This window comes from Haliotis cracherodii, unplaced genomic scaffold (genome assembly GCF_022045235.1).
Source record: "Haliotis cracherodii isolate W230 unplaced genomic scaffold, xgHalCrac1.p SCAF_6, whole genome shotgun sequence".
Lineage (NCBI taxonomy): Eukaryota > Metazoa > Mollusca > Gastropoda > Lepetellida > Haliotidae > Haliotis > Haliotis cracherodii.
Window position 1 is genome coordinate 60345696 of NW_027266319.1, and position 26893 is coordinate 60372588.

General features: G+C 40.5%; 2 pseudogenes; one reads left to right on the forward strand and one right to left on the reverse strand.

Moving 5' to 3' along the window:
- Nucleotides 1-1085: 1085 nt before the first annotated feature.
- Nucleotides 1086-6691, reverse strand: LOC139446556 (prostaglandin reductase 1-like; annotated as a pseudogene).
- Nucleotides 6692-7091: 400 nt separating this feature from the next.
- LOC139446557 (uncharacterized) overlaps nucleotides 7092-26893 on the forward strand; it is a 28649-nt pseudogene continuing 8847 nt past the window's right edge.

A 26893-nucleotide genomic window follows, 5' to 3' on the forward strand; every position in this document is an offset into this window, starting at 1 on the left:
GTTGCACTGATATAGCAACGTGTGTGTGTGTGTGTGTGTGTGTGTGTGTGTGTGTGTGTGTGTGTGTGTGCGTTCGTGTCTGTATGCATGCCTACATGCGTATGTGTGTGTCTGCTTGTACTAGTCCGAACTTAGTCCGGTGTTTTCATACTTTAACATGGATACCCCACTCGACACAGTACACTTACTCCGAATCCTTGTTTTATCCCATGTGTGTCTAGCGCCAGGCAGGGTAACAACAAGTACAATCTTTTACCGACTTGTTATGACGCGGCCGGGGATCGAACCACCGAAATCCGCTCTCCGGGCAGACGCTCTACCAGACGCCCCTGCCCTTGCAGTCAACTTTTTCACCGAATCTAACCAGCGATCCAAATAATAAAGCAATAGGGTGCTGAGGACCTATTCTAACCCGGGCCCCCACGAGGAAACGTATCGATGCGGTAGTGCATACTCGCCATCGTTCAGGCCAGTAGAACAGCCTCACATTATAACCACTCGTACCTCTTTAAACGGCACACAAGACAAGCATGGACTGCATAGGTGAACAGGATGCACCTGAACAGATGTTTAAAATATATGTGTGAGCTCCAATACATATATGCTAATTATCGAAAACGACCTCGTTATCAGAACAGAACATAATTTTACTCGATATACTTTTACGTTTGATTAATGTGAAGTACGCTTGGCACAGCAAATTGTGAAACATATCTTTGGCTTTTTTAAATTATTTGCCATATAATGGCATAATGCTATAATGGCATTATTGGCAGTAGCATATATAATGGTAATTTGGGTAATAAAATATAATCATCGCTTACAAATACCGACATTGATTTCACCCTTACCGGCGGCTATATTGGCATTATTATATTATAGCTAGTCTGTCTTACAGAACCTGATACAAATATAAATCAAATACAGCCCATGCAAGTCTATATTACTGCAGTATCTGAAATTGAAGAGAATCACTGGGCTCCATTTTTATAATATTTTTTTAAAGATATCTGAACAACTGTTTTTTCTGTACGGTATGATCATTTCAGAGACTGGATGTTAGTCTATATTATAGCTAAACCAGTCTAAACTTTCACAATTATTTTCCCAGCGACCTTCCCCTTCAACGCAGTCAGGAAAGCCTTTGGCATCTTTTCAAACCCTTCTTGAACCTCTTCTTTGTACTTGACCTTGCCCTGGAACAAGAATGCTGTTTTGAACGTGTCTAAAAGGAGGATTATATCAAAACTCGTTCAAAATTGGGATTGTAGAGACAAGAAATCAATTCTCTTTGCGGGATGAAGTCTCACTGCACATACATGTTCGCAAAACCGATTCTGTCGGTTAGCTATGCAAGTGTTATAAGGTAAGGGACCAAACAGGTGATTCAATGAAACACACTACCACGAGCCGTATGCTAACATACACGAAAATATGTCATGAAAACTTGACCCATGACGGCATTCCTGCAAATTGCACTGGTCTATGACTCCAATGTACAAAGAGTAGTCCATGCCTGAAATGTAGAAGAAGGGGACCCTGACTGGTAAAGTGTTTGAATGGCATTTAGAAGTGATACACATAAGGAAGAGAATATAAAGATCCGGGTAGAGGACAGAGAACCGGGTCTTCAGCAACCTATGCTTGCCGTAAAAGGCGACTATGTTTGTCGTAAGAGGCGACTAACGGGATCGGGTGCTCAGGCTCGGTGACTTGGTTGATGCATGTAATCTTATCTCAATTGCTCGGATCGATGCTCATGATGTCAAACACTGGATTGTCTGGTCCGGACTTGATTATTTACAGACCTCCGTCATAAAGCTGGAATAATGCTGAGTACGGCGTCGAACAACAAAGAAACAAACAAATCTAAACGCACTCAGAGGCTGTTTGTCACCGTAGTTGTAGGAGGACATTGCTCCACTCACGCAAACCCGTCCTAGGTCGTTCATGTGCTGCAGTACGCGGCAAGAGACCTCGCCGCCGACCTGGAAACATACATGAATATTTTAAGTAATCATTCAAATATCTTCAGTTCGTTTTTATTATAGACAGGCAGTAGTGTATGTGTTGTATAACGCCGTACTCAGTAATCCAATAGACCCCTAAAGATCCGGGGTAGAACAGGTCTTCAGCAACCCATTATTGCCCTAAATGGCGACTATGCTTTTCGTAAGAGGCGACTAACGGGATCGGGTGGTCAGACTTGCTGACTTGGTTGATGCGTGTCATCGATCCCAATTTCGTGGATCGATGCTCATGATGTCAATCACTGGATTGTCCTGTCCAAGCTCGATTATTTGGTTAAAACACGACCCATGAAGCCGCTCGCACAGGTTGCTGGGGACAAATCCCGTTTGTAGCTGCATTTTGTTCTCATCATTACTTTTTAACACTTTTAAATCTACAAGAAATAGATTTGGAATAACTTCCTACAGAGATACTGTTATGTTCTATAGAGCATGCATATGGAATATCAATTGGCTGTTACACACGCTGTCAAAGAAACAGTCGACACCATTTGGAGCAGCGGATGTGAGTGCATCGTCCAGATTCACTTCCTTAAAGTTGAACACGTGATCAAATCCAAGACTCTTCAACCAATCACACTTCTCCTTCGATCCGAAAAACCCAATCACCTTGCAGCCCTGTGATATAGTAACAACAATGCTTTAAAAACGTTTTGACTTCCAAGTGGTATGTAACTCCTTGACAAAGACATCGCTGACTCCAAATAGAAGCGTTTATATTATTAACACAAGCGAGTGAGTGAATTCCTTAATGTCGCCTTGAAAAGCATTCAAGTAATACCATATTGCAGTAGGGGCGTATCAGCTTGATGTCAGGAGAAAGCTAAAAGTGATGCAGATTGATGAGATTTTCCATTCGAGGATGCCACTCAAAAGCAGGGCTTATTTGGGATTCAAACCATAAGCTTCTGACTTGGTATGGGTCGCAACTTACAGACTCGAGAGCCTAAGACGACGGCATATGTTCATGTTCCCATGGCAAGGGAGTTAACTGAATATAAGAGTCCAGTTTCCACCATTGCCGACCTAGGGGCACGGGTGGCCCAGTCGCTGTGCAGAGTTGCGTCCCTTGGGCACGCCAGAAACCTATGATTGTGGGTTCGCATCCTGGTTCGCCCCGATTATGTTTCTAGGTTTGTCAGCACCATACCCGTGATCGTGGGTTTCAACGAAGTGGTAAACGTCCGAGATCTGCATCACTTCGGGATTTCCTCCCACATTAAGCTGACACACCGCGATATAACTGGAATGCTGTTAAAAGCGGCGTTAAACCCAACTCACTCACTCACTCATTGCCGACCTAGGCTGGATTTTCGGATCATATTTTGGCTGAACTAACGAGTCTATGAATAGCCCATTCAAAATCGCGTAACGAAATCGACATCCGGGTTGAAAACTGATTTCGTTCGAATGAAGGATTTACAAAGCATGTGTACCGTCAATTGTGCATCTACAGATATTTTCCAAATCTTTTCATCTTTTTAATCAAGGTGCTCAAGTAAGTTGATGCACTTCGCGAGTTGAGACCAATTTTAGTACAAAATAGATATTGATTATCGATCAGATAGTCTTGACTGGGCGCCGCCATTTTGTGTGAAGCAAGTGCAAGTTACATGTGAAGTGAAATCTGATTGGTCAAAACGAGGGACGTAGAAAGGACATAACTCATTATAGCCACTGGTGACGCTCCGATTGAGCAACAAAATTCCATCGCAGTTCGGCAAGGCTGGAAACTGGATTTGTATAGTCAGTTAACTGCCATGACTGTCATACGAATATAATACCTTATGTTTCTTATCATAAATAATTAGTCTCTTTTGCAGAACCAACAACCTACATTTGTTATCAACGTCAATGATATAAACACTAAATCACATAGTGTTAGATAATAATGTAATTCCCAGTTCAGCGTCCATCCTACCTTGATCTTGGCGATCTGTCCAACCACACTGCCCACTGCCCCTGCTGCCCCGCTGACCAGCACCGTGTCCCCAGCTTTGGGCTCACACAGCTCTAGGAAACCTAGATACGCCGTCACTCTGAAACAATGGCACCAGGAAAATCTCATTAAAATAATAATTTCTAGGTTTGTCAGCAACATACCCGTAATCGTGGGTTTCACCAAAGCGGTAAACTTCTGAGTGCAACACTTCGGACTTTCCTCCCTGATTAAGTTAGCACGCCGCAATATATCTGGACTCATGTTCACTGCGGCGTTAACCCCGACTCATTCACTCACTCACTCACTCATAGCGTCTGGAACCACAAATCGATCTATGGGCTACGACTATGGTAAGTCTACGTCAGAGAATGGGAGTTGTGATGGTCGAAGCGATAAGATTGTTTTGTTGCCCGGAACATCACAACCTACACGAAGGCGGCAGCATCAAGGTGAATATTAAACATGAAAAAAAGGCTCGGATTAATACAGACATTTTCTTCGCCCCCTCTTACCCTGGTATCCCCATGACTCCAAGAGCCAGAGAAGGTTCTTTTCCACCGAGGTTGGGCACTTTTAGAAGCTTGAGAGCCTCGGGATTTTCTTTAGGGTTTATCAACGACCTGCTCCGCCACGCACTGTAACACTGGACTAACGTCCCGACAGGGTACTCGCTGTTCTTGGTGTCTGTCACTCTGAAGGTTGGACAAACAGAGGCTTCAAGACACAGAACACAATTTGTAAACAGTTTCAGAATTGTGCATTAGTGACCAACTCGTGTTATTCCGAGAAAAGCCGAAGTGCAGGTTACGGAAAGGGGCGAGTGGTGACGAGTCCAAGATTATTGCACTTATATAACGACGTGCATGTACGTGTGTGTGTGGCTGCTTATACTCGTCCGGACTGATGACGATTTATAGTGCTAGCTCACTGAGATACCATGCCGCAGTTTAACATGAATACCCCACTTAGACACAGTATACTGACTCCGAGACGACCAGTCCTTGTCTGAGCCCCTTAATGCCGAGCGCCAGACATGGTAAAAACAAGTACGATCTGGGGGGTGGGGAGTCCCGTACTGGATTCAAACCCACATTTGCCAGGGTGAGGCACCTAATCGCCAGCTCTCAAAGTCAGCGATCTAACCCGCTCAGCCACCGAGGCTTCCACAAAAATGAAAGTCCGACAACAGGTAGTCTAGATCACGTACCTTGAGTACCCCTCTGACAAGTGTAAATTGGCACGGCTCCCATGGCCGAGAGCTAGGAACACACAATGCCATTTAGAAAGTGGTCAAATGTAACAAATGCTATATTTGGGATAACACTTACCTTGTAAAGTACAGATTCTCGTACTTTTTGGGGGGGTTGAGTCCCGTCCGAGATTCGCACCCACACTTGCCAGTGTGAGGCACCTAATCGCCAGCACACGAGTAATATCATATCCAATTTTGATTCAGCTGGGACATTATAACGATAATCAACGTTACAACATATATACTAGTTCGGTTAATACTGTAAGGTTATGTAAAATTAAATAAATATTCAACGGCAATACGAATATATGAATCATATATAAACCGAATTCAGTTCGCGATAAATATTGCAATATGTACCATCAATAAATTTATAACAAACAAAAGTACATTTCATTTTAGTCCGATTAAAGGGAAGCAACCATTCGTCCTTTAACTAAGGGTGACGTCATAACGCTTGGGAGCCTTGTACTGCACTTGAACGTAAAAAAACAAAAACATTTTCACTTTTTCTTATTTCCATCTCTCAGGTTCTCAGCATGAGTAGTGAATGAGTGAGTGGGGGAGTTTGGTTTAATGCCGCTTTTAACATTTTCCAGTTATATCACGGCGTGTCAGCATAATGTGTGAGGAAAGCCCGAGGTGATGCAGGTCTCAGACGTTTACCACTTCGGTGAAACCCACGAGCACGGGTATGGTGCTGACAAACCCAGAAATATAATCGGGTCGAACCGGGATTCGAATCCACAACCATTCTGCACAGCGAATCGCGGCGCCTTAGACGACTGGGCAACCCGTACCCCCTCAACATGAGTAACAGTTACTAACAGGTCAACGACACGGAATGGCAATTGAATCAAATTAACACATCCATGTGTGTAGTCAGGACAAATGTTACCTTTCGTATGGACTGACACTTAAATACAGGGCCTCGCACACAAACTCTGAAACACAAAGGTCACAGGTTTATATCCTTGTTTTATATATCTCGTCCAATGAGACCTGTGGACGTATAACTCATCATAAATGAGATGAAGGAAAGCAATTTACAAATGTATAAAAAAATTAGTCATTATTATTCAGTATAACGTTGACGTACGCTCCGACCCGACTCGTCCAAAAGGCGCCCTATCGGTTTCGAATTGGTGATTTAGAGGAGCACAGGAGGACTTGTAGATTCTGATGGAATGCTGCTGGAATTTCCCCGCGATAGCATTTAGCTGCTGATATGTTTCACACTTGCAGCAGTGTTGGAGATTTCCTTCCACCACCAAATATGTTAATTAATAATATCTGAGCCCAACAGTTTTCCAATTATATTAGGAATAAGTACGTGCAACAAGCTGTGTTCTAGCCTTCCCTACCTCCCTGCTTCGGCTACGGCACCTCTTCCTCGATGAGGCGAAAGTTGGATTCCGTTGGCTCCCCATAGAACAATTTCGCGGTCACCCATGTCTTTGCCTTCATCGTGGTCTTGTATGTCTTTATCAGGGGTAGATCTTGTGTGTTATCTTGGACTGCACTACGTCCGGGGCTTTTATACCAACTTTTTCGCTGGCCTCGGCGAAATGCATCTTATTGTTTCAAACGTGATAATGTCGGTTGTTTTTCAGCACAATTATGCTGCCATCTGGTGTTAAAACGCTGACGTGATTGAATATACTGATGAGTACTGGGCCATATTATATACGATATGTGCAACAATCGAGCCCAGAAATTCCAACCTAGTTCAGGAAGGTTGGAAACTGGACTGTTAACCTCGTGAATATGTAGAAGCCCATGCCTTGGGGATATTCATTATCCCTGTCACATGAAAATCGTACAGTCAAAATTGAATTTTGAATTCAGGAATCTTTGTCAACTTAATATGTCACCAGGTGTTAGGTAAGTGCCCGATCAGTAACACCCGTTGTGTAGAAAGGTCAAATACATAACATCCCTGAGTCTCACACCGTCCAATTCCAGAACATAGTTTGTAACTTGAAGAAGAACCAAAAGGCTTGCAAGAAAAGGCGACTATGATTGTCCGATGAGGCGACTACCGGGATCGGGTGGTCAGGCTCGCTGACTTGATTGATGCATGTCATCGTATCCCAATTGCGAGGATCGATGCTCATTGATGTCAATCACTGGATTGTCAGGTCCAAACAAACAAACAAAACAAAAAAAAATCAAAGTGTGTGAAGGTTCTATGTTTAATTGAAAGATACAACATTCGGGCGTCGACAGCTAAATTAAGCGTGAAAGAGAGCGTTTTACTTATTGGTTTGACTTCAAAAGGAAGCAAAAATGGCAATAATAGCGTTGCGGGTAATTGATCCTCTACAGGATTGTCTGGTCTTGACTCGATTATTTACGGACAACCGTCTTATAGCTGCAATATTGATGAGTGCGGTATAACATAACACACCAACAAACCAACCAAAGATCCTTTACTTCGAAATACAAATGATTAATGAATATACATATACTCCATATAGATTATGTTTAATACATGTGAAACAATGTGGTTATGCAATATATGACCAGTGAAAAACATAACCAAATATCCATATGATGAAATTGCAGACTTGGCAATATCCCTACATAGTGCACTAGTTTAACATATTGTCACCTATGCGTGTTGTCAGCACGGAAACCAATCTGGATCCAGGTTTACAAATATAAATTAAATATTCAATGAGAGAGTGATTTGGGTTTAACGCCGCTTTGAACAGTATTCCATGTATATCACGGGAGGATATGTGTTAGGAAAGCCCCAAAGTGATGCAGGTCTCAGACGTTTACCACTTTGGTGGAACCCACGAGCACGGTATGGTGCTGACAAACCTAGATACATACACGGGGCGAGCCGGGGCTCGAACCCACGATCATAGGTTTCTGGGGTGCCCTTAAAACGCAACTCTACACAGGGAATTGCGGCGCCTGGGGCCAACCGTGACCCCAGTGTCTAAATCGGATAGAAATGTTGTCAGTATGAAGGTACTGGGGTGAAATGTGACATAGACAATGCGAAATAGACATTTGATATCGAGTCCTGTGCGAAGAGATCAGGTTTTAAACAAAAGGGAAATCTGATCATAATTTCAACCTAAAGATTCGTCCGAAAATATTGCGGAAAATGATTACCGTATTTCCTCTATTAGACGCCCGGGCTTCTATTTATTTCGGACAAGCGTTTCATCCGGCGTCTATTGGAGGCCCGGCTTCTATTAATATCCCAATTTCACTATGACCACGAATGTCCCGAATCGTTACGAAATGTGTACACTTTGTGTTCGTAGATATCTGTAGATATACCTCAATCAATTCTCGAAGTCTTGATCGACCGGCGTCTATTAGAGGCCCGGCTTCTATTTTTTGCACTGAACAATTGACCTGGCTTTTATTAGAGGCCGGCGTCTAATAGTTTAAATACGGCAGTTAAATTGTAACGTCACATAGTTGAGTCATGTATACGTAGCGACGGAAACATATTCTGCATTCGGAAATTCAAGTGCAGTATTATACATGCAAGTATCACAGATTCAAGACATACGTAAAACATTTCTAAGCAAAGTATTAAAGAAACATGATAAAAACGCGTAACTGAAATACATATTCCTTCTAATTGTTGTAAAATCAAATGCTCGCTTACACGAGTAAACAGTTCTGCCTTAACATAAGAATTGCGATTGCAATGTTCACCTAGTCAAGCAAATTATTTCGAAAATGCAGCATGCAGCATAAAGGTGAAACAATGCAAAGACAGCCAAACACCTGTCTATATGAAATGGGCTTCATTGTATGGTGTGACGCGTGCACAGTTATCAGGGAGGCCATTTGCATAGAAAACGGTGACGTTACGGTTAGACTTGAAGTTTGTTTGTTTGTTATTTAATGCCGCACTTAGCAATATGCCCGATAAATGACAGCGGTCTGTAAGTAATCGAGTCTGTACCAGAAAAATCAGTGATTGACATCATGAGCATCGGTCTACGCATTTAGGATACGATGATATGCATCGGCGAAGTCAGCGAGCCTGACCACCCGGTCCCGTTACTCGCCTTTTACAGATAGGCTTGTAAAGTTTAGACTTCTTCTAATGAATACGGGTGTTGGGGTTGCCTAGTGGTTAAAGTGTTCGCTTGTCGAAGATCCGGGTTCGATTCCACACATTGGTGCAATGTGTGAAGTCTATTTATGGTGTCCTCCGCTGTGATATTGCTGGAATGCGGCGTAAAACTATCCTCACTCGAACTGAATATCATTTTGTGCAGCAGCATCTTCATCTTTATATAAGCACATGAGGCCCGGATGACCGGACAGGCACGTGCACGCACACAGACACAAGCAGACACACGCACGCATGTACACGCGCAAATGCCCGTGGTTGTATGAGTGCAATAATCTTGAAAGCGACGTTTAACCCGATTTCACCTCACCTCGTGTGCATGCACGTAACTACATATGTCCCCTGGGGCATGTCCGGTTGCTATGGAAACTCGAAAAATGAATTTTTCAAAATCCCAAACTATCAAAAGGCACCACTAGACCAATATATGTGTCAAGTTTCCTTAGGATATATCTCATGTTTTTTAGTTCTACTCCGGAAACGAAACATGACGGACGGATGGCAAGCCGTTTTCACACGAATTACTGATTTACTGATATATTCAATTGTTTTAAATATATCAGTATTCTATTTGAAGATATCAATAATGTTTTGAAGATATCAAAGAATAATTAAAAATATCTTGCATTCATTTCTGATATCCAAAATACAATTACTGATATTTTAAAATGTTACTGTGATATCAACAAAATATTTCGTGATATCTCTAAATTCAATTCAAGATGTACTGAAATAAGTTATGCATATCCACAAATGCATTACAGATATGATTAATTCTTTTTAGATATCATCAATTCAATTAAAGATATCTTTAATTCAATTCAAGATATCTTTAATTCTGAGCGTTAATGATATAAAAAATCAAAATATAGATAGTCATAATTTTGAAGTTATCTTTATATTACTTGTTGCTATCTCTAATATAGTGTCACAGAGTGACTTAACTGCACTCTGGAGAACGCAATGTTAAAGAATTGTAGCCTCTGAAAAACATCCCTTTTTGTACAGTATCGTTTAGGAAAATCTGAACTATTTTAACATGATGTAATCCATGCGTAACGGCGGTCAGTTGAACCATTGTCTAACACAGCATTTCACATTGTGACATTTATAGCCTTAATCCATTTTCCCCGGGCCGTGTCTGTAACCACATCCATAAGCCCCATATCAAGGGCAACGCCATTGTTTCATTGTCTGTCTATTGTTGTCCTATAGTGTATATATATGTTTTCATCTTTACTGTTAGTCAGTATGGTATTCCGACAGCACCTGTATGTACAGCCGCGAGTAGGATACGCCTGCTTGCTGGACTTCACTTGTACTTGTTGAGTTGGAATTTCCGCTCGACATATTTCTAATTGTATTTTGTTTTATTGCCGACTAAAAAAAGTTTGGACTCAACGTATTCTTCGTCTTCAATCTGCGCTAATTTCCCCGTCAACACATGCGCGTTGACAATAGTTTAGGTAACATGAAGGAACGGCAAACGAATTATTCCGGTCTCTAAAATGGCGGGAAATGATTTAGAAATATCTTAAATGCTTCCTGTCTGGCGACATATCCGTAAATTCTTCAGGTTCCAAAATGGCGACAAACCCAACTTGTGCAGGAACTAGTCTCAACAGCACGCCAAGCAATTCGCGGAGGAGTTGAGTGAGTGAGTGAGTGAGTTTGGCTTTACGCCGCTTTTAGCAATATTCCAGCAATATCAAGGCGGGTGACACCAGAAATGGGCTTCACACATTGTACCCATGTCGGAATTCGAACCCTGGTCTTCGGCGTGACGAGCGAACGCTTTAACCACTAGGCTACCCGACCGCCCCTCGGAGGAGTTGAGGGGACTGACATGACGGCAGTGATCAATTTGAAAACATGGTTTCCGTAGTGAGAAGAAATTGTCCGCCATGGTTAGAAACATTACCCACAGTACTTAACAGACGGAAGTATTTGAAGATATATATAAATAAGCGGATGTCTTTGATAATGGCAACAATTGAAGATATCAATAATTTATTATTGATATTCTGTATTTAGTTTCAAGATATCAGGAATTGAATTACTCATATCATAACAAAACATTACTTTTTGACATCTTTAAATCATATTTTGATATCATTAATCGATATTTAAGATATCAGCATTTCTTTTCAAGATATCAGTAATAAGCTTCATCATATCCTTAATTAATTTCGTGATATCTAAAATTGTATCGCAGATATCTACATTACGGTATATGTATATAAGATAACTTCAATTCCATTCAAAATATCTTAAATTCAATTCACGATATCTTCAATTCAATTCAAGATATCAGTAATTCCGTAATAAATGTGAAAAGTGCTTGCCATACGGACGAACGGACGGACGGACAGCACCCATTCATATATCCCCTTGCACTTCGTTTAAAATTTCTCTGGTTAGCAGTTTTATATTCAGCCAACTGTCAATTGCGCTTTCTCGGTCCAACTGCGCCTCTCAGTGTGTCGCGTCATATTTCAACCATGTGAATTCCGTGCAGCACATGCACTACAGTCACCCCGACTCACAGTGGACGAGAGAGCCTACGGTGAAGCGGCCTTAGCCCGGTTATAAAACTTGGACCGACTGTAGGACTGGCAGGTGTTTGATCCTCGGCACGACAGATGCGGATTCAAGGACACCTTGTTGGTTGGTTTGTTGGTTAACGCTGCACTCAGCAATATTCAAGCTATATGACTCGGTCGGTAAATAATCAAGGCTGGACCAGACAATTCAGTGATTGATATCATGACGCAATTGGGAAACGATGACATTCATCAACCAAGTCAGTGAGCCTGAGCACCCGATCCCATTAGTCGCCTCTTACGACAAGCATGATTTGCTGTAGACCTATTCTACTCCGGATCTTCACGGGTAGCGGATAAAAGAATTTCCTTTTGTTTTCTATTACAAAAGGACTCTTCTGTGGCAGTAACTTCTAACTAAATTACGTTATTGTTTTGTTTTTTCAAAGGAAGATAATGTGTAATAAGCAGCTAAGCGTTTACCGATTTTACTATTATTAGTTGGCGGTAAGCCTGACAGCAGAATTTCTGTGAAGTTATGATTTAAGGAACGTTCCAAACACAAATGTTTACCACAGCAAGGACAGGATGTAGCAGCTGAGTTTGTTTGTTTGTCGTTTAACGCCGCTCTCAGGATTATTCCAGCCAAATGAAGGCGGTCTGTCAACAATCGAGTCTGGACCAGACAATCCAGTGCTTGACACCATGAGCATCGATCCTCGCAATTGGGATACGATGACATGCATCAAACAAGTCAGCGAGCCTGACCACCCGATCCGTTAGTCGCCTCGTACGACAAGCATAATCACCTTTTACGGCAAGCATAGGTTGCTGAAGACCTATTTTACCCTCGGATCTTCACGGGTCTGTGGGCCTATTCACTATCATCAGATACATGTCTTGAGATCAATTTGAAAGACACCACAAGAGAGTAATACAATTGCAGAGAAATGCAGTTGTAACTTCACTTCTTAAACAAAGTTATGGCAGCGATTATAGAATGTAAATTGATTATACAGTATACAGTATTGATATACATGTTGTTAAATGCTGTTGTATTCATTGTATAGTTCTTATTTTCTATCGTTTTAAATGCTCTGTTTAAAACTGTGTATTGTTGTGTTTAATGTTGTGGTTATTTTTGTGTTATGTGATGCTTAACGTTGTGTTCAGTGATGTGTTTAATTATGATGTCGTAACTATTGTTGTGGTTAATGTTGTGTTTAATGTTGTTTATTTTAGTATTAATTTTGTGTTTATTTTGTGTCCTACCTTGAGACTTGTTCTCCCATCAACACTTTTCCAACAGCCGACCCAGCCATGCGGTTTCTTGACAACACAGAGATCATTAGCACATGTAACATTCTAATTAGTGCACGGTTCTATTGCACGGTGAGTAGTGAGTAGTGAGTGAGTTTGGTTCAACGCCGCTTTGAACAATGTTCCAGTTAAGTGACGGCGTATCAGATTAATATGGGAGAAAAGCCCGAAGTGATGCAGGTCTTTGACGTTTACCAATTTCGTGAAACCCATGGATATGGTGCCAACAAACCTACAACTATAATCGGGGAGAATCGGGATTTGAACCCATGATCATGTACCAAGAGACGCAAGTCTGCACTGCGAATTGCGGCCACCAGTGTCCCACTAGAAGCGTAAACTCCTCTTAAAGATCATGTATATGATTCAGTGGCCCATTTCAGAGTTGCGTCCCTTGGCACGCCAGAAACCTATGATTGTGAGTTCGAATCCCGGTTCGCCCCGATTATGTTTCTATGTTTGTCAACACCATGAGCATCAACACCATACCCGTGCCGGTGGGTTTAAACGTCTGAGGCCTTTTCGAGCTTTCCTCCCACATTAAGCTGACACGCCGCGAATACAATTAAAAGCGGCGTTAAACCCAATTCCCTCACACTCAGTGCAGAAAATAGTGGAAGGAACATTTATGCCTAACCCTTCAAAAATACAGTATTAATGTATTTTTCACTTGACATACTGAAAAGGTGTGTTTTGGATACCCCCAAATGTGGCTGTCTGAATGTAGTGGAACAGGGTAGGATGTTTGTCACATTCAAATGAAGGGCTTTCCTCCCAGATTAAGCTGACACGCCGTGATATAACTGGAATACTGTTAAAAGCGGCGTTAAACCCAAATCAATCACTCTATTACCAAAGAAATATTCATTTTGCTGTCGTGGTTACATACCGGATGACCGCAAGCGGTTATATCTATGAGTGCGTGCATCTCGAACTAGCTCAGTGTGTAGATACAGCTAAAGATCGACTGACAGAAGTATATGATCATATTCCAGCAATATCTAGAGGACACCAGAGTGAGTGAGTGAGTGAATTGGGTTTAACGACGCTTTTAACAGTATTCCAGCTATATCACAGCGTGTCAGCTCAATGTGGGAGGAAAGCCCGAAGTGATGCAGGTCTTAGACGTTTACCACTTCGGTGAAACCCACGAGCACGGGTATGGTGCTGACAAACCTAGAAACATAACCGGGGCGAACCGGGATTCGGACCCACAATCATAGGCTTCTGGCATGCCCAAGGGACGCAACTCTGCACAGCGAATCGCGGCGCCTTAGACGACTGGGCCACCCGTGCCCCCAGAGGACACCAGAGATGTGGTTCACACACTGTATGTATGTGTGGAATCGAACCATGGTCTTCGGCATGACGGGCGAACGCTTTAACCATTAGGCTACCCCACCGCCCTAAGAACGTTTAGAGCAGTGGATGTATGACAACCCAGCTATGTTGCAGATTGTCATATTCAGTTATAGGGGGACTGTAACGCCAGAGTCGGCTGTGGAAATCAGCCTCCTGTTTCTGTACATAATGAACCGTACAAATATTTTTTTTCCAGATGAGTCTGTTCCTTTATCAATATACCAATATTCAAGTGATAGTTTGGTTAATACATTCGGAAATATATATTTGAATTTTTCCCATATATACTCAACTACAAAAGAAACGCACATGCCGGATAGGTTTGAAGGGTTATATCTTGGAAACTATATGAGCTAGAAAGATAATTTTGTAGGTGATTGAAGCTTAAATGTTAAATTTAACAAAATTGATCATGCTAAAGTATTAATCATTAATTTTGCGTTTCTTTGAGTTATGCGTTTCTTTAGCAGTTGGGTATATTTAGATTGTAAATACTCAATGAGCATGTTGTCGGAGACAGTGGTGGTTCTTTTACTTTTATCAGTTAACAAGGATGTAGTAGGATCGATTATTTCATTTCCGGTTGATCCTTTCTGTTACAAAAACAAAATATTAGTAGTCAACAGCGTTGAGACTAATCATATGCCTGTAATCTTATATCTCATAGATTAAGTAAAGGATAGCGTACGATTAGAAAATACACCATATACTGTGAAGTATGAATGGGATAACTGGCATGTTGAAACTGTTATAGCCAACATGATTGCAGGTTACGGAGAGTGACAAGTTGTGACGAATGTCGTGTGACCTATTAAAAAAGTACCCTAAAAATTTCATGCTTAAGGAAACCGAAATTACGCGAAATAAGAAATCAATAAAATAAATGTTTAGATTGGATCTAACATTCATATCCCGTGCATACCTGTGGTAAACAGTTTCGTAAATTTACTGAAGACATATTTGTTTTATTTTTTGTTTGCAATCTTTTGGTAAGGGTACCAAAATTGTTTTGAATCTCTCAAACCTAGACACGGATAAACAGAAAGGTCTTTTGAGTCAGGCGGAAAACATGGACCCGAAAAGTTATTCGGCGTCAAGGTTCACACTCGATCTTAGATGATTCAGGAGAGAGGATTGTATAAGCTCAATAATGAGTGTTCGCTGTCTCTCCACGGACGATTGTGCAACATTGATAGACCAACCGAAATTACAGCTTCCTTATCTATCACTATCTAAACACACGATCGAAATCATGCTTCCTGGTGACAGCAGCTAACACCACGCCTGCCTTTGTACAGTAACTGTACCAACCCACCTTTTGGTACACTGGATGTCGCACTGCAGTAAGCTGGATGCCATGAAATGTTTACCTGGTACGCGGATACCAATATGTCCATGTTGAAATTTTATTTTCGTAATATTGTTATTGATGCAAGTAGTGACAAAAATATATAAAATATATCGCCCTTAGCTTATAAGCTCGCTTCGTCATGCCTTCAATATGAACATCTGATTTACTTAGTACCAGCTGTGTACATTGATAACAGATAACAGAGTTCTTAAATTTGATGCCAAGGCAAATTAAGTGGGATGCCGGATACATATATGTGATGGGTGGGCACCTCTTTCATTTGGAACACCTGCAACTCATTCTTTCACTTGGCCATGAATGCGGGAGGCAAGACCAAAGCAATGAGAAATGGCACGTCTCAACTGGAACTGAAAGATTAAAAGATTAACTCCTTATAGGAAGTAGCTAATCTCAACTGGAGATACAGCATTAGAGACCAACTCATCTGTGGCTTGGCTCTCCTGGAGCTAAATGACCAACTTATTAGAGTAGGGAACGGCGCGTCTCAACCGACGCTAAAAGACAAATTGAAACTAATTATGGAAGTTGGCGCGTCACAACGAGACCTGAAACATTATAAGACTATAACCTCTTACGGAAGTGGCCCGTCTCACCTGGAGCTGAAACGTTACAGACTAACTGATTTTACCAGAAAGTGGCTCGTCTCAAGGGGATCTGAAACATTAAAAGACTAACTCCTTATAAAAGTGGCACGTCTCAACGGGATCTAAAACATTTACAGAACAACTCCTTTTAGAAGTGGCGAGTCACAACGGGATCTGAAACATTAAAGACAAACTCTTTGTAGAAGTGGCAAGTCACAAGGGGATCTAAAACAATTTACGACTAGCTCCTTAAAGAAGTGGCGAGTCACAAGGGAATCTGAAACATAAAAGACTAACTCCTTATAGAAGTGGCACGTCTCAACGGGATCTGAAACATTTGAAGACCAACTCCTTATAGAAGTGGCTCATCTCAACAGGATCAGAAACATTAAAGACCAACTCCTTATAAAAGTGGCTCATCTCAACAGGATCTGAAACATTAAAGACCAACTCCTTATAAAAGTGGCTCATCTCAACAGGATCTGAAACATTAAAGACCAACTCCTTATATAAGTGGCTCATCTCAACAGGATCTGAAACATTAAAGACCAACTCCTTATATAAGTGGCTCATCTCAACAGGATCTGAAACATTAAAGACCAACTCCTTATGGAAGTGGCTCAACGCAACAGGATCTGAAACATTAAAGACCAACTCCTTATATAAGTGGCGAGTCACAAGGGGATATGAAATATTTAACTGCTAACTCCCTATAAAAGTGGTGCGTCTCAACCGGATCTGAAACATTTAAAGACCAACTCCTAATAGAAGTGACGCATCTCAATCAGAAGCTTAGAGCTTTTTAATAACTCTCAATATAAGTGCAAAAGGGATCAGACTTCCAGACGACCTCAGCTGACACTACAACTGCCTTTCTACGGTAACTGGGGTATCATTGGGTGTGGACAGCACCCGCAACTCATTCTTACACTTCACCATGAATGCGGAAGGTTATACTTTCCCCACTACTCGGAACATTCTGACCAGCAAAATACACCCCTATATCTACTGACCACATTCTTCACAGGGAAAGTCCAGCATAGCATGGCTTTCTCAGAATGGAGCCCACGTGACCACGGACAGTTGCAATGTGTAACCCATGTCCAGGCACCTTGGTCGTCTGGGTATAACCTACAATAATAGAAGGACTTGTTAACATTCAGTCAAAGTCACCCACCGTGACTACAGAAACTATATGGAGTTAAAGTAGCACCGAGTTTAAACCATAATATTGAAAAAGGTATTCTGTCAGGAAAAATATTCCGCTTCGTCCAAGTGACGCGTCTCAAACTGGATATGAATCATGAAAAATACTCATCATAGTAGGAAGTTGCGCGTCTCAACAGGAACACAAACATTAAACGACCAACAACTAATAATTATAGGATTTGGCACATCTCTACGGGATCTGAAACATTAGAGAGCATCACATGAAACTAGGAGGTGGCGCATCTCAACAGGAGCTAAAATATTAGAAAACAACACCATGCGACTGGAGAGATATCTAAACTAGGGCTAAAACCTCAGAGAACATCACATAATAACAGATATCACAAATGGAGCTGAAACATGAGAGACCAACTGATTATATGAAGTGGCGCATCACAACAGGTGCTGGAACGTTTGAGACAAGTTATAATATGAAGTGGCGCGTCTCAACGGGATCTGAAACATTTAAAGACCAACTCCCTATAAAAGTGGCGCGTCTCAACGGGATCTGAAACATTAAAGACCAACTCCTTATAGAAGTGGCGCGTCTCAACGGGATCTGAAACATTTAAAGACCAACTCCTTATAGAAGTGACGCATCTCAATCAGAAGCTTAGAGCTTTTTCTTAACTCTCAATATAAGTACAAAATGGATCAGACTTCCAGACGACCTCAGCTGACACTACAACTGTCTTTCTACGGTAACTGGGGTATCATTGGGTGTGGACAGCACCCGCAACTCATTCTTACACTTCACCATGAATGCGGAAGGTTATACTTTCCCCACTACTTGGAACATTCTGACCAGCAAAATACACCCCTATATCTACTGACCACATTCTTCACAGGGAAGTCCAGCATAACATGACTTTCTCAGAATGGAGCCCACGTGACCACGGACAGTTGCAATGTGTAACCCATGTCCAGGCACCTTGGTCGTCTGGGTATAACCTACAATTGGAGAAGGACTTGTTAACATTCAGTCAAAGTCACCCAGCGTAAGTACAGAAACTATATGGAGTTAAAGTAGCACCGAGTTTAAACCATGATATTGAAAAAGGTATTCTGTCAGGAAAAATATTCCGCTTCGTCCAAGTGACGCGTCTTTACAAAGTAAACATTCACAAATATATTCAGCGGTTTTACATAATATTGTGCTGACTGAAGTTAATTCATAACTTGTTCATATTCACAGCATTGAATATATTCCTACTTTTCCCTTGAAAGTTCAATTTCTTATTTCTGAACGTATTGTTTAACCCAATCACCAGTCAAAAATCTGATAGTTGAGGATAGTTAAGACAGACTTTACAAAATAATTCACAGTCCCCGCCATCCAGTCATCTTCACAAATTCGCTTACAACAGAAATAATGAATATAATCATATACCTTTAAAAAGTGTTGTTTATTTCATTGACAGACAGTTGCCAAGTATGCCGTCTATTAATGATATGAATGACGTGAGCACCCTTATTATTTCTAAGAAGGTGTGAGAGATAAAACATATTTTAGGTTAGAAATTATCTTGCGTACTGTGCTTTGTTTCTAACTTTTAAAAAAATACACAGCTGTCTAGACAGGGGTGCGCAATATTAAATACATGCCATCATAATTTGTGATGGTTTTCTTTCCCAATGCAAAGAGATGAGCGTGAGCACGCAACACTGGAAATACCATGTCAAGAAATCTGTACTGAAGTACACAAATAAAGTATCTAATAACTGTCTGGTTATAAAATTGTTCATTGTATATCTGGACTTATTAACGTATTTCATTAATTGTATTCAAAATTTAATTCACTTCTGTTTACATTAATTTCGACGAAATGGTTGTGAAGTGATCGGTAGATCGCACAACTGACTGTTATTTACAGCAACCATGGTCAGATGTCCGCTATTGGCCCCTTGAAACGAACTTTGTTTGACAGAGGATGGATATCTACATATCATATACTTTGACTAGTTCAAAGTCATATGTGTTGTAGTTTGACTATTATATGTCAAAATAAAGTTTTCTCGATCAGAAGGGCAGGAGCCTTGACGGCGACTGGTCAATTATTCCATTCGTAAAAATATCCGACAATAGCGATCAACCCATGAAAGTGCTTCACTTATGATTTTTATTTTAAAATGTATATAGTAAAGCTGCAACTAAAATCAAACGATATTAGAATATATTATTCCTGATTAAATAAAAGCTTCAGATACATTTCTGCCGATCGTTGCATCAAAATTCTTTGAAGTTTTATTATTGGTTAATTTTGAACCGAATCACCGGTGGAAAAGTGTGTACAGCTGGTTGCTGTGTCCGTTTTAGTTTACGAGAAAATACATTTAGTAATCTTTATCTTTGCATATAAAACAATGACTAGCAGAACAGGAAATACAATTTAAACGGTAAATAATATTGTCTGGTGATTTTGTATCTCAAATTTCAAATTAGTGTATTGACCAAATGTGCTATCACCAGATCATTAACCTGCATGAATTCGCTGAAGATATATGCTGTTAAGTTTTCCTGTGCCTAATACTCGAATATTTGTTTCCAAAATACTGAATGGCGTAGAGGGGGTGCGCATAATGCTTGCGTGAGCACTACACTCAAGGAAATGCAATCTTTTATTGAATTTGAGTAGAGATGAATTGATATGAATAGACTGAAATATGTACGGTAGGACGAGCGTTTGTTCACTTCTTTCTCGCCCTGCACATGCCACCACTCGTCAATACGAGCGGACGAGTGGTATTTCCGAGGCCTTCAATAACCATAAAATTGAAAACGATAATGTCTGTATCTGCATCGTCTGAGAGATCTCAACTTGAGCTAAAACATTAAAAGTACAACTCAGTTTAACAGGAGGGGCGCGTCTAATGGAACTAATACATTGAAAGCTTTACTCGTTATTGTAGGATGTGATCATATGTCACAACAGAAGCTAAAACATTTGAGATGAACTGAACATGATTTCACGCATCTGAGCTGAAGCTAAAACACTAAAAGACCACTCATTATCATTCATTCAGTCACATTATGGTATAATCGGCCGTAGCAAGTACTAACAGCGACAGCAACATCCTTGCATCCCCATCAGTACAACGTCCAACGACTCGCCAACAGCTTGGAACCTCCAACACTAAAGTCTCCGACCAAACCACAATCCATCAAAGTTCTGCTCCCATTCTTCTTCGAATAAATAAAAGCGAACACCCTTACCACATTTAATTATAGAAACTTTAGTAGAGTCGATTGTGCGATTCCGACTATATATGAATATGCGTTTATGAATCACTCCAGAATGGTAAAGATACCAGGTGTTCGCGAAAAGGTGAGGTACTCGTATACTGCACCACCTTTGGCTCCCGTCACAAACACACGTAAAGACAATTAAGTTAATTGTTGACCTGAAAAAACACGGGAACATCCCCCATGTAGCCTTGAAGAGATTATTATCAAATAGCATCAAATTTCAAAATGTCAAAATTTATTTTCCAAATTGTAAATCTACATTGACATAAATCCCTTTACACTAAACGTATTACTAAATGGCACAATTTCTCTAACTCGTCTCATTTCGACCAAATAAGTTAAAAAATTCAGACCCATTGCAGTTCTAAACTCTGCAACTAAACACCATAATGATCAATGTAAAATCTGCAAAACAACCGAGGACCTTGACAACTGATCTTTATATCATGATCGCTAACAAATTTCTGTTCGAGCTCTACAGCAAAATATAAATTAATCTAGCTTTACTCTTCAGACCATTTAATGCATCGGCAGTATTCTCGGAAATTTCAAATTTCATCAAAATATACAGCAAACATTTTAGATTAATCTTTGACAAAACAAAACTCCAAACAAACCAATTGCCCAAACAACATTTCTCCATTTCGGATCGGGATCGAAATTATCTCTACATATTGTAATGTTCGTTCATATGGAAGAGGGGGCACGGGTGGCCCAGTCGTCTAAGGCGCCGCGATTCGCTGTGCAGAGTTGCGTCCCTGGGGCTAACCGGAAACCTATGATCGTGGGTTCGCCCCGATTATGTTTCAAGGTTTGTCAGCACCATACCCGTGCTCGTGGGTTTCACCGAAATGGTAAACGTCTGAGACCTGCATCACTTCGGGCTTTCCTCCCACATTAAGCTGACACGCCGCGATATGACTGGAATACTGTTAAAAGCGGCGTTGAACCCAACTCACTCAATCACTCACTCACTCATATGGAAGAAAAAAAGAATATCTTCTATCTTTGAATCGACCCCCGTGGTCTAGTAGTAGAGCGTTTGTCAGGAGAGCGGAAAGTCAGGGGTTCGATCACCGGCCGCGCCATCCAAAATTCGTTAAACTTAATTTACCCAGCCTGGCGCGTGGCTTTAAACAAGGCTCGGAGTCAGTATACTTTAGCTGAGTGGGGGTATTCATGTTAAACTGCGACATGGTATCTCTGTGGGCTAGCACTATAAAATCGCCATTAGTTCGGACTGGTACAAGTACACACACACAGGTGCCGTACACACACACACACCACACACACACACGCGCGCGCACGCACGCGCGCATGCACGTCGCTATATAAGTGTAATAATATTGAACGAGACGTTTACCTCATTTCACCTCACGTATCTATGAATCTATCCAACTCGATTATACAACCAACTTTTCTAGGTCACCACGCCCACACAACAACACTGCCATCATCAGCCGCCTTACCCCGCCTCCCAGCCCAACGTTTTTTTCGCAACAGAAACCATGATTTATCTCCTTTTTCTTTATTTATAGGTCTATTATATTAATACCAGCTGAACTGGTACATTTTATTTAATACTCTCTCTATTCTATAATTCATAGTATTAATGTAACACATTGTTTTTACAGCTAGTATCAGTCTTTGTTTACTTTGTTTGGCTTTTGAGAGAATGAGACCGGAGAGAGATATATTAATTATTTACGTGTCACGATATATATAATATGCATAAATTCATGGTATAAATTCATCGTGATGTATAAAATAGTGCCACGGTATGATAGAAATAGAACCGTACAATCACTGTATAAAGAAAAATACGATTAGTAGCTGCGTGTTAAGATGTTCATACAGACTTATGACATAAAAAGAAAGGTTTTCTTATATATGAATAGCAATATTCTTAATAATATTTATACTAAACTATCATTCTGTATAATGTATATTAACTTTTCACACTCGTAAAGATTGTGAAACATCGGTATCATATTATTTGCATGTGATAAAAGTCCATATCTTAAGTCAGAACAAAACGGACATGAAATAGAAAAAAGTGCTTCTCATCTTCAACAGTGCGAACATTACATACACTAAGTGATTTGTGCAAATTATATCATTTAAAAAGTTCGGTTGGTTGGTTGGTTTGTTGTTTTATGCCGCACTCAATATTCCAGCTATATGACGGTGGTCTGTAAATAATCGAGTCTGGACCACACAATCCCGTGATTGATATCATGAGCATCGCCCCACGCAATTGGGATCGAGGACATGCTTCAACCAAGTCAGCGAGCCTGACCACCCGATCCCGTTCGTCGCCTTTTACGACAAGCATAGTCGCCTTTTACGGCAAGAATGGGTTGCTGAAGACCTATTCTCCCCGGATCTTCAGAGGTCTCTTTTAAAACAGTTGATGGTCTACTACGGCCGGGTTCTACTGCAAAAGGGAGGGGACCACATCTTAACATGGCGACAGTTTGCGCTGGGCTCTAAACCTAACATTATCGAAAACAAATTTGTCCCAGAAATGACTTGAAAAATGTGATTAGGCTTCAAACTGTTGAAATTATTTTTTTCTGACACAACAATTTAAAAAAATAATTTCAGCTCAATCTTTTTAATTTTCCTGAAATAGCTGCTTTTGCATCTGTAGCTGGAAAAAATCCAGTCTTCATACATATATCGCTGTTGAGAGTGTATGTGACACGCGTGGCAGATAAAAAAACAGAGACGTTACTTGAATCACCATTTCAAGCATAATTATTTTGCCAATTGTGCCTATTCATTCGTTTGAATACACCTTATAAACTGGCTCCAAGGGAGTTGAAATATAGGAAGAAAACGTGCAATACCCAATATGAATTATAACCCGTGAGAAAATATTCAATGGCTCAGAAGGTTATCTGGAGCCCTGGTGTGTGTATGACTTTAAGTAGGCATTATTGAGTGAGTGAGTGAGCAAGCGAATGAATTCAACGCCGCGTGGAATAGCATTCCAGTCATATCACGACGTGTCTGCTTAATGTGGGAGGAAAGCCCGAAGCGATGCGGTATCAGACTTTTATCACTTTGGTGAAATATCACGAGGACGGGTATGGTGCCCACCAAACACGTACATTTTTGTAGCTCAGTGGAGGGAGGGGGGCGCCAAAAGACAGAACTAAAAAGCATATTTATTAATTTCAACATAAATATATAAAATTTTATTGAATTTAAATTCGGTTTCTAAAATCTTTGTATGTATGTGGATGTCGGCCAATGGGTGCAAGGGTTTAGCAAAGTCTCACCTTGTGAACATTTGCTGATAAAAATAAAAGGCCGAAGGAGAACGTGACATCTAACCTCACCCCTTCCTATTTAGACACTGGTTCTAAATTTGCGGCTGCTTAAAGTGTACCAAACGACTACCCTCGTCGGAGTAAGACTACTGAATCGGCGTTGCTAAACTCGTTTCTATTGCAATTAATACTAAATTGTATTGACAGTAAACCAACAGCTTGCAGGTTTAACAAGAAAACAGCATGTATAGCTGGACAAGATAGAGCTGCAGTGAATGGTTAAAACGGCCACTTATGTTCTTACACCTATGTCGTTGGTGTTTTTTTAACTTTCCCAACTACTCAATTTTAATTATATTTCAGCCGCATTACGACGGGAAGACCAAGGATAGGTTTCACACATTTGTTTGTATGTTTGTCGTTTAACGCCGCACTCACCAATATTCAAGCTATTTGAAGGCGGTTAGCAAATAATCGAGTCTGGACCAGACAATCTAGTGATTGACATAATGAGCATCGATCCACGTAATTGGGATACGATGACATGCATCAACCAAGTCAGCGAGTCTCACCACTCGATCCCGTTAGTCGCCTCTTACGACAAGCATAGTCACCTTTTACGGCAAGCATGTGTTGCTGGAGACCCATTCTACCCCGGATCTTCACGTGTCGTTTCACACATTTACCAACTTGAGGTACAGGACCCGGATTTTCGTTTCGTCACAGGAGCGAACGTTTTAACAACATGGTTCCTCCATACAACACAAGTGATGTAAACAACAGAAAACAGTTTCGTTGACGCCGTAACGGCTTCTTCAACACAATTATGCCTCGTATATCATTTATCAGTTACTTTGAGGTAAGGTCAATATATTGAAAATCCTAGTTTCAGATATATTTCGCATTTTGGATCATTAGTGATAGCAAGACAAATATGGAAATATGATGTCAGTTGAATTAATAGTGGCTGTTACTCTCTTGTATATCCATAAGATAACACTTTTTTTCTCAAGGTGTACACAGGCCCGTGGGAGTAGTACCACGCACGCACGCACGCACGCACGCACACACACACAAACACCCACCCCCGAATCTTTCTTTTCAACACAATTTCACAAGGAGACTATTGTCCAATGCCTCCACACACTGGCCAACATCTTCATACATACACAGTATTTGCTACGAAACAGAATTTAGAATTAGTAGTTTGTTGTATGATTACATTTAATAATATGCTTTAAATTCATTGACAACATGGAACATGGAACAATGACACCATTGGCCATTGTAATCTCGATATTAAATAAATTCTAAACAGCTTAACTTGTTGAAATTAATTTTAAGATGCACCGGTACACTTGATAAAGTTATAATTAGCGTCGTCTGCTTCGATCCATAGAGTCTGGTTAACGCGCATGAAAAACTTGTGCACCGGAAGTGTTTCCCGATTGGCTAAACTCGTAACCATGCCATCACGTGACTATTCTGGTGAACACCTGCTTGAAATATGCAACACTTCTGACCAGATTTGACATTTCTTTATGTAAATAATCTTAACCGACAAAGCCATTGGCGGTGGTGTTTGTCTAGCGAGGTTAAAGCGTTGACTCGTCACACCAGATCACCACATGAATACACCACGTAGAGCCGATTTTGACGCCCCACTCCGTAATATGGCTTGGATTTTGTTAGTTCCAAATTTCGAACATGCGTTTTGAATAATAAATGATAAATTTTAGCGGTATTTATCATAACAAAATGGAGATATAATACAGTTGATAGTTGAGCATGAGTTGCCAAGCGCCTTAACTATTTCCAGCATTTTAATCATTGTGGCGATTATGAAAATAAAATATTAAAGAATTAAGAACAATATGCATAAAGTACCACACGAGCAAAACAGATATTAACTGCGGGTCAAAATAAAGAATACCGATATTTTTTTTTTATGTAATGGAAAATTTAAACAACTGTTGTTAAATTTGATTATGTCTATTTAACCATCACTCATGCAATCTGTGGCTGGGTAATTTGTGTAAAAATATATTGGTTCAATGTAGACTGGGGTTAGAAATGAACTTGCAACCACATGACTCCTAACATGTTTGAAATTTTATAAATTTATGCCGAAAAGAGCAAATTTATTAACTTACAAGATAAGATATCCAGGATGCCCATCAAAGGTTGCGTATTATGTGAATTAATTCTTTTATTTTTGTTAAAGTTCTAAATCAAATCATATTTTAAAAAATAAAACCATGTTGGGGTATAGTGTGAGTGCTGGAAAAGCGCCAGAATAATTTTTGGGGGTATGAAACCGCTAAATTATTTTAATAGAAAATAAAAAATATGATAACATCCACAGAGATGTACAGTTTCCTTTATTCCTCTGTCTATATTTGGAATACAACACAGCGGCGTAGCAACCACGTGGCACAGCAAGCGCTTACACTTTGAAACTGTGTTACTGGACGACCCAGTGTGTAAATTGTCGTTTATGAGTTGACTCGATATCGTTGTTTGATTGTTGCATTAGGTTTTAGGATATGGGTTTGATCACGATGATCAAACAGAGATTTTATCAAAGTAGTTATTAATTTCCAAGCAAATGCTTGAAAAGAATTTATAATAATGCTTCAC